We start from the raw sequence: 12094 nt of genomic DNA on the forward strand, positions 1-12094 counted from the left end.
CTATTCAAGAGTTGCCACCACCAAAGAACAAGAAGGACGTATGAGTTTCTTGGGGAGACTCAACTACATCAGCCGGTTCATAGCTCAATCTACAGTTATCTGCGAGCCAATCTTTAAGATGTTGAAGAAGGACGCCGCTACCAAATGGACCGATGACTGCCAGAAGGCCTTCGACAGAATCAAGGAGTACCTGTCAAAACCACCAGTTTTGGTCCCGCCCGAGCCAGGTAGACCTCTATTACTCTACCTCGCAGTATTGGATGGAGCATTCGGTTGTGTTTTGGGGCAACATGACGAAACGGGGAGGAAGGAGCAGGCCATCTATTATCTCAGTAAGAAGTTCACCCCGTACGAAGCCCGGTATTCTCTGTTAGAGTGCACCTGTTGTGCTTTGACTTGGGTAGCTCAGAAGTTGAGGCACTACTTCTGCGCCTATACCACATATCTCATATCAAGGATGGATCCTTTGAAGTACATCTTTCAGAAGCCCATGCCTACCGGCAAGCTAGCCAACTGGCAAATCCTGTTGAGTGAATTTGACATTGTCTACGTAACTCAGGAAGCGATCAAAGGACAAACATTGGCAGATCACCTTGCCGAGAATCCCGTGGACGGAGAATACGAACCCCTAAAGATGTATTTTCCTGATGAAGAGGTATCATTCGTAGGAGAGGATATTGCAGAATCCTATGATGGTTGGAGAATGTTTTTCGATAGAGCAGCAAATTTCAAAGGAGTTGGCATAGGAGCAGTCCTAGTGTCAGAAACCGGTCAGCATTATTCGGTGTCTACCAAACTCAGGTTCCCGTGCACCAACAACATGGCCGAATACGAAGCCTGCATCTTAGGGCTCAAGATGGCCATTGACATGAACATCCAAGAGTTGCTAGTAATTGGGGATTCAGACTTGCTTATACATCAGGTCCGAGAAGAATGGGCGACCAAGAACTCCAAGATACTCCCTTATCTGCATCATGTACAGGAGTTGAGAAAGAGGTTCACAAAGACAGAGTTCCAGCATGTTCCCAGAGTCCAGAATGAGTTTGCCAATGCATTGGCTACCCTATCATCCATGATACAGCATCCAGATAAGAACTTTATTGATCCTATTCCGGTGAAGATCTATGATCAGTCAACTTACTGTGCTCATGTCGAAGAAGAAGCAGATGGAAAACCTTGGTTTCATGACATCAAGGAATATTTGGCAAAAAAAGAATACCTAGAGCTTGCAAACACCACACAGAAACACATGCTCCGAAGATTGTCTAACAACTTCTTTCACAGTGGAGGAATCCTGTATAGGAGGACTCCGAATATGGGATTACTAAGGTGTGTTGATGCGAAAGAAGCATCTAAAACTAGAAGAAATCCATGCTGGGACCTGCGGCCCACATATGAATGGTTTTGTCTTAGCCAAGAAGATACTCCGGGCTGGTTACTTTTGGATGACTATGGAAACAGGTTGCATCCAGTACGTCCGGAAATGCCACCGCTGCCAGATACATGCAGACATGATCAAGGTACCTCCAAATGAGCTTAATGCAACAAGCTCACCATGGCCGTTCGCCGCTTGGGGAATGGATGTTATCGGACCAATCGAACCTGCCGCATCAAACGGACACAGGTTTATCCTAGTGGCAATTGATTATTTCACCAAATGGGTTGAAGCGGCATCTTACAGAGCAGTGACCAAGAAAGTCGTGGCAGACTTTGTCCGCGACCGCATCATTTGTCGATTCAGGATTCCAGAATCAATCATCACTGATAATGGCTCCAACCTCAATAGTGACTTGATGAGAGCCATATGTGAAACTTTCAAAATCAGACACAAGAATTCTACAGCCTACAGACCTCAGATGAACGGAGCCGTAGAAGCCGCCAATAAGAACATCACGAAGATACTAAGGAAAATGATAGAGGAGCATAAGCAGAGGCACGAGAAGCTATCATTTGCTTTGCTAGGGTACCGCACCACAGTCCGCACATCAACTGGGGCAACCCCCTATATACTGGTTTATGGTATAGTAGCAGTCATTCCCGCCAAGGTAGAAATTCCTTCTTTAAGGATCATACAAGAAGCTGAGCTCGACGATGCAGAATGGGTGAAGAGTCACTACGAGCAGCTAGCCCTTATAGTCGGAAAGAGAATGAATGCGGTTTGTCATGGTCAACTTTACCAGAACAGAATGTCCAGAGCCTTCAATAAAAGAGTCAAGCCAAGACAGTTCGCACCGGGGCAGCTGGTGTTGAAGAAAATTTTCCCGCATAAGGATGAAGCCAAAGGGAAGTTCTCTCCCAACTGGCAGGGTCCATACATGGTTCACCGGGTTCTAACAGGAGGAGCCCTCATACATGCAGAAATAGACGGAGAAGTTTGGCCAAAGCCGATCAATTCAAATGCAGTCAAGAGATACTACGTGTAACCTTTATGCTTTCCTTGTATGATGTAACATTGAACTACGCCTGACCTGATTCCCGTTTAAGAGGGGATACGTAGGCAGCCCTATAGGTTAGGTCACAATGCAATAAAATTTTCATTTCCCCCGCTATTGGAAACTGGGGCAGAATTTTGAGGAGGACCCTAAAAATTCCGAAGTGATTTTAGCTATTCGCCGCAAGCAGCCGTCAGAAGCAGCAGCCCAGTAAATTGGGGTAGAATTTTGAGGAGGTCCCTCAAAATTTCGTAGCAAGAAAGGTTGCAATGTCTTGAACCACGTCACGATCGTCGGTTCATCTAAAAGAAAGATATTGTTAATTATGCATTTATGTTATATTTTTTGATAAATCATGCATGTCTATTTTCGAAATCGCTTGTTTAGCAACGCTACCCCAAATACGTACAGTATCACCATATCAAGATCATGTAGATCAAGCAGAGCCAGCGGGGATACGAACTAACCTCCCCCCTCTACAAAACTCACGACTTTTCTTTGGATCCAGGCATTCGAGTTGCAAAATCATCAGAGATACTATACACTCACGAGACAAACATTGTTCAGAAATACAACTCTCAGAATCGTTGCACTTACCCACAGTTGCTATATGCACACGACTGTGTCCCCAGCAGGCACAATGTCCCCAATAGTCACAATGTCGCAACCTGCTATCAGCTAAGAAAAACTCCATTATCATTTTCCTTTTTACTTCCGGCATAAGGCTACCATTCTGCCTTCCGAGACTAAACTCTGTCTCCATCTGCATTCTTTGCATTGTATAAGGCTACCATTCTACCTTTCGAGACTAAACTCTGTCTCCATCTGCATTCTTTGTATTGCATAAGGCTACCATTCTGCCTTCCGAGACTAAGCTCTTTCTCCATCTGCATGGCTGAAAGATCGCCACTTTATTTACGTTTGCATGGCTGAAAGATCGCCACTTTATTTACGCTTGCATGGCTGAAAGATCGCCACCTATTGCATTGCACAAGGCTACCATTCTGCCTTGCGAGAGTAAGCACTGTCTCCATCTGCATGGCTGAAAGATCGCCGCTTTATTTACGCTGCATGGCTGAAAGATCGCCACTTTATTTACGTTTGCATGGCTGAAAGATCGCCACTTTATTTACGCTTGCATGGCTGAAAGATCGCCACCTATTGCATTGCATGGGCTGAAAGATCGCCAAACACTACATCTCATGGGCTGAAAGATCGCCAATCTGTCCGAAAGCGTCATTGTCCGGAGGCACCATTTTCATAGCCCGAGAACGCCATGCCATGGCTTGAGGACCCCTTTTAATCTTTTGCATATCATTATTCAAAGGCATCATGGTTCGGAGGCATCATTCTCATAGCCCGAGAGCATCATTTTATGGCCTGCGAATCCTTTATTATACGCTTCATGGCCCAGGACATCATGGTCTGAGGACGTCATCCTAACCGTCCAAAGACAGCATTCATGGTCCGACGGGAATTTGCATCATGTTTAAATTTACAATCTATGCCCATATTTACTTATTTGCAGGTAAACCGACGAGCAACAGCCATCTCGGCAAAAGCAATTCCGTTCCAGTTCCCGCAGCCCTATTAGACCTTAACCTGAATACTGCGTCCGTTCTTGAAAGGTCTCTATCGGCATACTCCGCCGACGGATCCCGAACTACATATGGCCTGATTCCTGTAAGACCAGGGATACTTAGGCAGCTCAGAAGCCAGGGCACGGCCAAATCTCTTAAAGCCGTTTCATCCGATCAAAATCGGTCGTCATATCTTTCCCCGACAACTCTTTCATCCTTCCCGGGAAAAGAGGGGCAGCTGTTGATACCCAATTTTTCCTTGTATTTTTTTTTAAATATGCAAAATACCCTCAAAATAGCCTATATAGGCATATATAAATACATCCCAAGGTCCTATTATTTTTCCTTAATTTTTCAAAGATTTTTAAATCAATTTACTGCCCTATTTTATCAAGAAAAACCCAATGATGGTCCCTAAAATTATCATTTTTGGTGATTCATTTATTGGATTCTTATGTTTGTACCAAAATATGGCTAAGATATTTTTTACACATTTTTATAAATTTATTTGATATTTTTAAGGATAAAATTGCATAATTGCAATATTAGCCATTTTTAAGTTTAAAACCGTCTCATATTTATAAAATGGGATTTTATATTTTTAAATTAATAATTATATATTATAAGACATTTTAGTACTTTTAATTTGTTTCCAAAAATTTGTTTATTATTTTTTATAAATTAAGAGGGAAAAAGAGGCTATTTAACTTATAGCCACATTTGGCTTTTTAATTTGGCCTAATTAAAGCCAAGCCCCAACCCAAATTAGACCAATCCAATACCCAGCCCAATCCTAATTATCCTACCCGACCCACCTACCCCATCCAATCTGGACCGTTGATCATTCAGATCAACGGTCCCTGTTTATCCTACCTAAATTAAACCAAACGACCCCCCAATACCCCTTATTTTTCCCTCACTCGTCTCTATCTCTCTAACCTCTGGTTCTCTCTAGAACCTTCCCCACCCCCTCCTCTCCGATGAATTCTGTTCATCTTCTCCGGTCACCCTCTAACCTAGATCTATGGTGGTTTCACCACCCACCAAGCCACCTATGGCTCCTCACGTTTGGTTAGACTAAGGGTTATGTCCAGACCTCTGTCGATTCGAGTTCCTCGACCATGAAGGGTTATGTCCAGACCTCTGTCGATTCGAGTTCCACGGCCATCTCCGGTCCCGTTCCGGCAAGCTATGTCTATTTCGAAGCCTGGTCTCGACTCCTTTTGCTTAGATCCAAGCCTTTCTCGTCGTTTGGGTTCCTCTGAAAACCCTAGTTTTGAGGTTTTTCTGATCTCTTTAGATCTGTTCCATATCCATGCTTTCCTTAAGATTTTAAACGATTTTCCTGGCTTTTCTTTGAAAAACTACTTTCAAAACCATTTCTTTTCCGATCTAGGGTTTTTCTGAAAGTATTTAAATGTTTCTCTAACTTTCTTTTTTGTGTGTATTTGCCTCTATTGTGTTCTTGTATTTTTTTTTCTACCATGTTCTTGTATGCTTCTTCTACGGTGTTCTTGTATGCTCCTTCTACTGTATTTTCTTATACTGTGTTCTTGCATGCTTTTTCTACTGTATTTTCCTCTACTGTATTCTTGTGTGTTTCTCCTACTGTATCTTCCTTTACTATGTTCTTAAGTGTTTCTTATTAAGTTCCACATACTGAGTTCTGGTTAAGCTTCTTCTAAAAAACGTCTTAATATGCTTCTCCTACTGTTCTTATCAATTTTCCATTATGTTTCAAATTAGTTTCTTCTACTCTGTTTTCTTTGAGCTCTTCTACTGTGTTCTGCATGTTACTTTTCTATCATGTTTCTTGTTGCTGAAAGAAACGTGTTAGAAGTTTCAGTTCTTTTCTGAGATCTCTGAACCTGTTTCGATTTAATTACTTGCCATCTCATCTTTGCACTCGATTAATGGTGGAATCCCTAGAATTTGGTGGTTCTTCCAAGTTTGGCTATGTGATTTGCCTGAGCTAGGGTTTTATTTCAAAACCCCCAACTCTTCAGACCAATTTCGAGTCTCTGAACTGAGTTGGGGCATCCTTGTCTTTCGTACGACTCTGACTTTTGCTAAACTCTCTTAAACTCTTTCACACTGGATTCTTCTACTGATTTTACAATGACACGACATCTTCTTTCATGCGTGACATGTCTGTATGCTCTTTATATGTGATGAACTTCCCTCTAAAATGGCTTTCGAATTTGTGATAGTTCAGACTCCCTTCTGAATAGGTCTGATTGATTTTCTTTCCTTGTTTGCTGATTTTCCCTGTGACTCGACTTAAGTTAAAAACCTTTCTCAGCTTTTCTGACTTGGTTCATTCATACAAAATCTCTGACCTCTGATTTACTGGCTACTAATTAATTTTCTTACCTTAATTGAACAACCGCGTATTTCAAAATTCTGTACTTAAATAAAACTTCTATGTATTTACCCCGATTTGCCTACTTTGCACAAAATGCTTATTTAATTTCTTTCCTCAAATAGTTTATACCCGTTTCTGAATTCCTTAATTAAGGGAAGTCTTGTGTGATTGATTCTTAATTGATATTCAGTTCCTTAACTGCTTTCTTACCTTATTTCTGCCTGATTTTCACACTATAAAGGCACGACCCTTTCACAAACTCAACAGAATTCACAATCCTTCTAAACTCATACTCACACATAATAGTATTCTCTCTTCTTGTCTGCACTATGGCCGGTTTACAAGACCTACTGCTTTTCTCTATTTGTTTCTTTGAAACTGGTATGTCCTGATTTAAGCTTCAGCATCACAACAATGTGTTTCTTTATAGTTTGTGTATTCATGTCTAGTTACTGTTTCTGTAGAGTTCAATATTTAAATTAGTATGGTGACCTCTTTCTGTTTGTTTCTGCTATGAATCCCTACTCCCTACCCCCTTATGTGTTTGAGCTATGGTTTAAGACATGGCAATATATAAGTTATTGTCCATGAATTAAAATTGGATCTTTGGGATCCCAGCCTCTAAACAGCGTGTTCTAACAGGCTTATGGGCATACTAGCACTCCCTATAGCTGGGTATGCCCACAGCCTGCTCTTTCTTCTTTCAACATCCCTATTTCCCCTACACCCCTATGTGTATTTATTTGTAACCGTTTCCCTTTCCCTTTTCCCCTTTCATCACTCTATTTTTGCACTTGCACTCTCTCTTAGTCCCTAAGTTCTGCCCCCCTCTTGGGAGCCTTGCCTTGGGACCTTGAGTTCCCTCTGAACTTGGACACTTGAGGGCTGGCCCTTCCACACTGCACTATGTCTTAATCTGGTGATACATTTGGGTGTGAGCACTGCCCGGAGTCCATATGAGACTCTTAGGGAACTCTGACACATCCAAATGGGAGAAAGGCTTTGGATCATGATCTCATTGGAGTTGGTTTACTTCATACTTTAGACAGGAAGTCTGAATCAGGCTCTCCTTGGTTGCACTTTTAATTTCTGATGTATTCTTTTATTTTTTTGGGCTGTAATAATTTGTAATAAACTCTTGGGGATGGCTAGTGAAAAAGGGAGGGATAACTATGTATGCACTCTCATATAGATATCCTGCCTATAGGTTATTTCTGATTTTCTGCATTCTCTCATATAGATACCATGTCTGTAGGAATTCTGCATTTCTCATATAGATACATGTCTGTAGGAATTCTGCATTCTCTCATATAGATACCACGTCTGTAATTACCCGGAAATCTGAATTCTACATATAGAAAATACGCCTATAGGTCTTTCTGAATCTTGCATATCCATTCTTCATTAGGCAATCATGTTTATAGGTCTTAATCAATCAACTGCAATTAGATATCATGTTCAGAGGCTTTAAACAAAAGTTCAGCACCTAGATATCATGGTTATAGGTTTTCTGCATTTTACTATGTCCATAAAAGTGTTTAAAAATCAACAACGCATAGAAAGCATGCCTATTGGAACTATTAATCAAGTATGAATCGCTTCACTTGCTTATAAGTCTAAAACCAGTAATAATGACGTACCATCAGTTGCAGAACTTATGATCTCTCGCTAAAACTTGCCTTTCTTTAATAACTGACAACTTTTCTCAAATCAGTATGTATTCAGTTTACTTCATTGTTTCTGAAATCAGTAGATATCATGCCTATAAGACCCTCGTCCAAACTTAGGCAAACCATAGGGTAAATTTTATAAACTGAATTAGATTTTTATTAGCTACAACCAGCAGGCAGGCCTGATTCGGGCTTCTTATCTGAACTATGTAACAAATCAGGCTGCCTCAACCTTTAAGTTTTAATCAGACCCTAAACAGTATGTGCAAGACATGCTAAATTATGTGCTTCTCTGTCAAAGGAGGTATATCTGAGCCTTTTACTTGTTATGTGCTTCCCCCAACTTGCTATACGTGTTTTTGTATGTCGCCTTAGAGTTTTGCCTTTGAAACTATAAACAAGCCTAATATCCCTTCCCTTTATGATTAGTAGTCCTAAATGCCTCCGGGACTGATAGGATTGGGGCGGGTAATAGCATGCAATAAGTAAACGAGACCATTCCGCGCTTTAATACCCTAACTAGTGGGAAAGGGTAGATATGGATATGATGACCACGCGATAACATCACGTGTAGCCCCTCACTGAGGAGTGATTACCGGATGTTGTGTGGGGTGATCCATATTATTTATAAACCTAGGACCCCCCCTCCCTTTGTTTCTTTGTTTCTTTGCTTCTTCTCCAATTTCAAACTATTTCTTTAAGAAAAATCAGCTTTCTTTTGGTTCTTTCTAACGTTGTTTATTTGTAACCATTATGTGAAAATCCCCTCTTACTTGAAGTCTTTATTTGCCTATGTGTTATTTGCGCTTAAGTTCACAACAATAGTTTGGCCGGGAACCACACTAGTGGATCCTGAGGGGTGCCTAACACCTTCCCCTTGGGATAATTTCAAGCCCTTACCCAATCTCTGGTTATTCAAATCAAACCCTTCTTAGTATCCTAATGCACTTTAATCATTAGGTGGCGACTCTTCAAATCAAACTCAATTCCCCAAAAGGGAACGAGTTGTCCTCCCAAATGTCATAAACCCAATTTCGCGAGAAAAAGGGGGCGCGACAGCCTTAAGTTAGAAGAATCGACTAAGATTGGATTTCAGATTAAACGACCGCGGAATCGGGATCTGAAGGTTCCAGCAGGTTCGTATGGTGATTTCAGACTTGGGCGTATGTCCGGATCGGGTTTTGGAAAACCTGGGAACGTTTTGGCGCCTATTGTGGATGATTACTCCGGGTATGATGGTTGTTCTTATGTGTTATGAGAAAAAAAGGGGAGTTATTATGGACCTTTGAAAGGTTATTAGCCTAGTTCAGTGCGATCAAAATCAGCTTGAGGCCTGTGGATGGATTCAAATGTGAATATGGGCTCTATATCAGGCTAGATGTGTTCATTTCAGTAATGCGCTCCTTATGAAAGAGTAGTCAGGGTGTTATTTCGTCGTCAGTTATTTCATGCAATGATATATTGCGCCGTGTGAGTTGTGAGACGGCTTGGTGAATTGCTTATGTGTTGAGGTTCCACGTAGAGATGATGTTATATGAGCAAAATGGCTCTTGAGATTCAGATCGTATATCGCACCTCAGTTGTGCTTGAGTTTTGTAGCTCATAGCGCTATATGTCCCCTCAGGGATGGTATTATGCACTTAGCGTGCTTGTGACCGATATTCGGTATTTTGTTGTAATGAGAAATTTAGCTCGATGTGCATCATCTCTACGCGGAACCTCAACACATAAGCAATTCACCAAGCCGTCTCACAACTCACACGGTGCAATACATCATTGCATGCAATAACTAACGACGAAGTAACACTCTGACTACTCTTCCATAAGGAGCGCATTACTGAAATGAACACATCTAGCCTGATATAGAGCCCATATTCACATTTGAATCCATCCACAGGCCTCAAGCTGATTCTGATCGCACTGAACTAGGCTAATAACCTTTCAAAGGTCCATAATAACTCCCTTTTTTTCATAACACATAAGAACAACCATCATACCCGGAGTAATCATCCACAATAGGCGCCAAAATGTTTCCGGGTTTTCTAAAACCCGATCCGGACATACGCCCAAGTCCGAAATCACCATTCAAACCTACTGGAACCTTTAGATCCCGATTCCGAGGTCGTTTACTCTGAAATCCAATCTTAGTCGATTCTTCCAACTTAAGGCTTCTAAAATGAGAATTTTCTTTCCAATTTGACTCCGAACTTCCCGGAATTCAACTCCGACCATGCCTACGAGTCATAACACCTGAAATGAAGCTGCTCATGACTTCAAACCGCTGAACGACGCGCTAGAGCTCAAAACGACCGGTCGGGTCGTTACAAATTGTGTAGTCCATGTTATTGCATTTGAGTCTAGAACTTTCCTGCCATGTGAGTTGAAGTAAAATTTTAGGTAATGCTCGGTTTAAAAAATAATTTTAGGCTTTCTTTGATCTTTTTGAGCTTAATGCTTACCACAAATAAAATTATTCCTAGTCAACCCTTTTGAGCCCATAGATTTTTATTTCTTAACCACATTACAAGCTTATACCCCTTTATTGTTAATTGTCATTATTTTGATCCTTTTACCTCTTAAAGCACTTTAATTGTAAAATGAGCGCTAGAAGAAGTAAGGAGGGAACTTAGGTCGCTTTTGAGTGGAACCAATAAAAAAGAAATGGTGCATGTGTTTTGTAAAGGAATACACAACTAGCGGGTAAAGAAAAGAAAAATTGCAAAAGAAAAAAATATATAGTTGAGAAAAAAAGAAGAAAAAAAAATAATGTAGATGAATAAATTGATATATTGTCCTTGCTAGTAGGTGTGAGGTAAAGTGTGCTTAACGAAAAAAAGGGGAACTCTTGGGATGATATCGTTTGTGAAATCGAAGTTGTGATGGAAGAATTTGCGCTTAAAGAAATATGTGATGTGTTAAAGTGCTTAGGAGGATTAGTCACTATTTTTTCAAAAATATATCCTACTCGACGTAGCCCACATTACAATCATGAAAAAGTCCTAATCAAGAGAGTCAACATTAGTTGAAGTTTACATAAAGGTCAAGCCTATGGTACTTTGTGCATGCATGAGACGTCTTTGTGGGAGTGAGGAATTTCTTTGATATATATGAGTCTTTAAAATATATTTGAGAATTGATTCAAATGTGTGGATTCAACTTACGCTTTTGTTCTTGTTGTGAGGGCACATTATTCTACGAGGTATAGGTGCTGTTATTAGATTTCTGTATGATATTCAAGCCATGAATGCATTTGATATTGAGTCGGTTTGTGAGGCTAGGATTGTTATAAGCATGTTGTCTTGATGTTGAATAAAATTTTGAAGTATGGCATAAAGTAAAGGAAAGTGTGTGTTGAAGGCATATGCTAAAGTTTAATTGTTTCCATCAAACATAGTCATAGGTATGGTGTGCTTCGGATGTGCTAAAAGAAAATAAAGTGCTCTAGGCTAGTGTGAATTGGTGGTTGACTCGAAGACGAGCAACGTCTAAGGTTGGGGTGGTGATGTTTGGCCAAAATGCTATACTTTTAGTGTATTACTCGCCCTATATTTTGTTGGTTTAGTAGTTAATATGCGACCTTTGAGCTAAATTATGTTGTTTTATGTGTAAGAGCATTGGAAAAAAGAGTCGAATGAATGTTGCACGAAAAAGGGGCGAAAATGCAAGAAAAGAGCACAAAAATACAAAGCACCCAAGGACCTCGATCCTAACATATAAATACTCCCTAAACGAGTTGAGAAAGGGCTGGACATTATTTGGAGAAGAAAAAGGCTACAGAGCATTGTGGAGGGAATCATGCGAGTTTTTCCTCTGTTTCTCTTTACTTTGTAGTTTAATGTCTTTGAACATCATGATGATTGTTTATACATTTATGAGTAGCTAAACTCTCTCATCTAGGGTTTGATAGAACCTACTGAAGGATGATTTTCCACTGCGTTTAATAATAATTTATCATTGATCTTTCTCTACTTGTTCAACTATGTCTCCGTTGTTGTTGATTGAATAGCTCTCAGTTAATTATGCATATTTAGTGTGTACTGCTTAAGA

The 12094-nt window shown here is 40.5% G+C and overlaps 1 pseudogene; it reads left to right on the top strand.

Moving 5' to 3' along the window:
- LOC109228393 overlaps nt 1–2423 on the top strand; it is a 3844-nt pseudogene extending 1421 nt beyond the window's left edge.

This window comes from Nicotiana attenuata, chromosome 6, assembly GCF_001879085.1.
Source record: "Nicotiana attenuata strain UT chromosome 6, NIATTr2, whole genome shotgun sequence".
Classification (NCBI taxonomy): Eukaryota; Viridiplantae; Streptophyta; class Magnoliopsida; order Solanales; family Solanaceae; genus Nicotiana; species Nicotiana attenuata.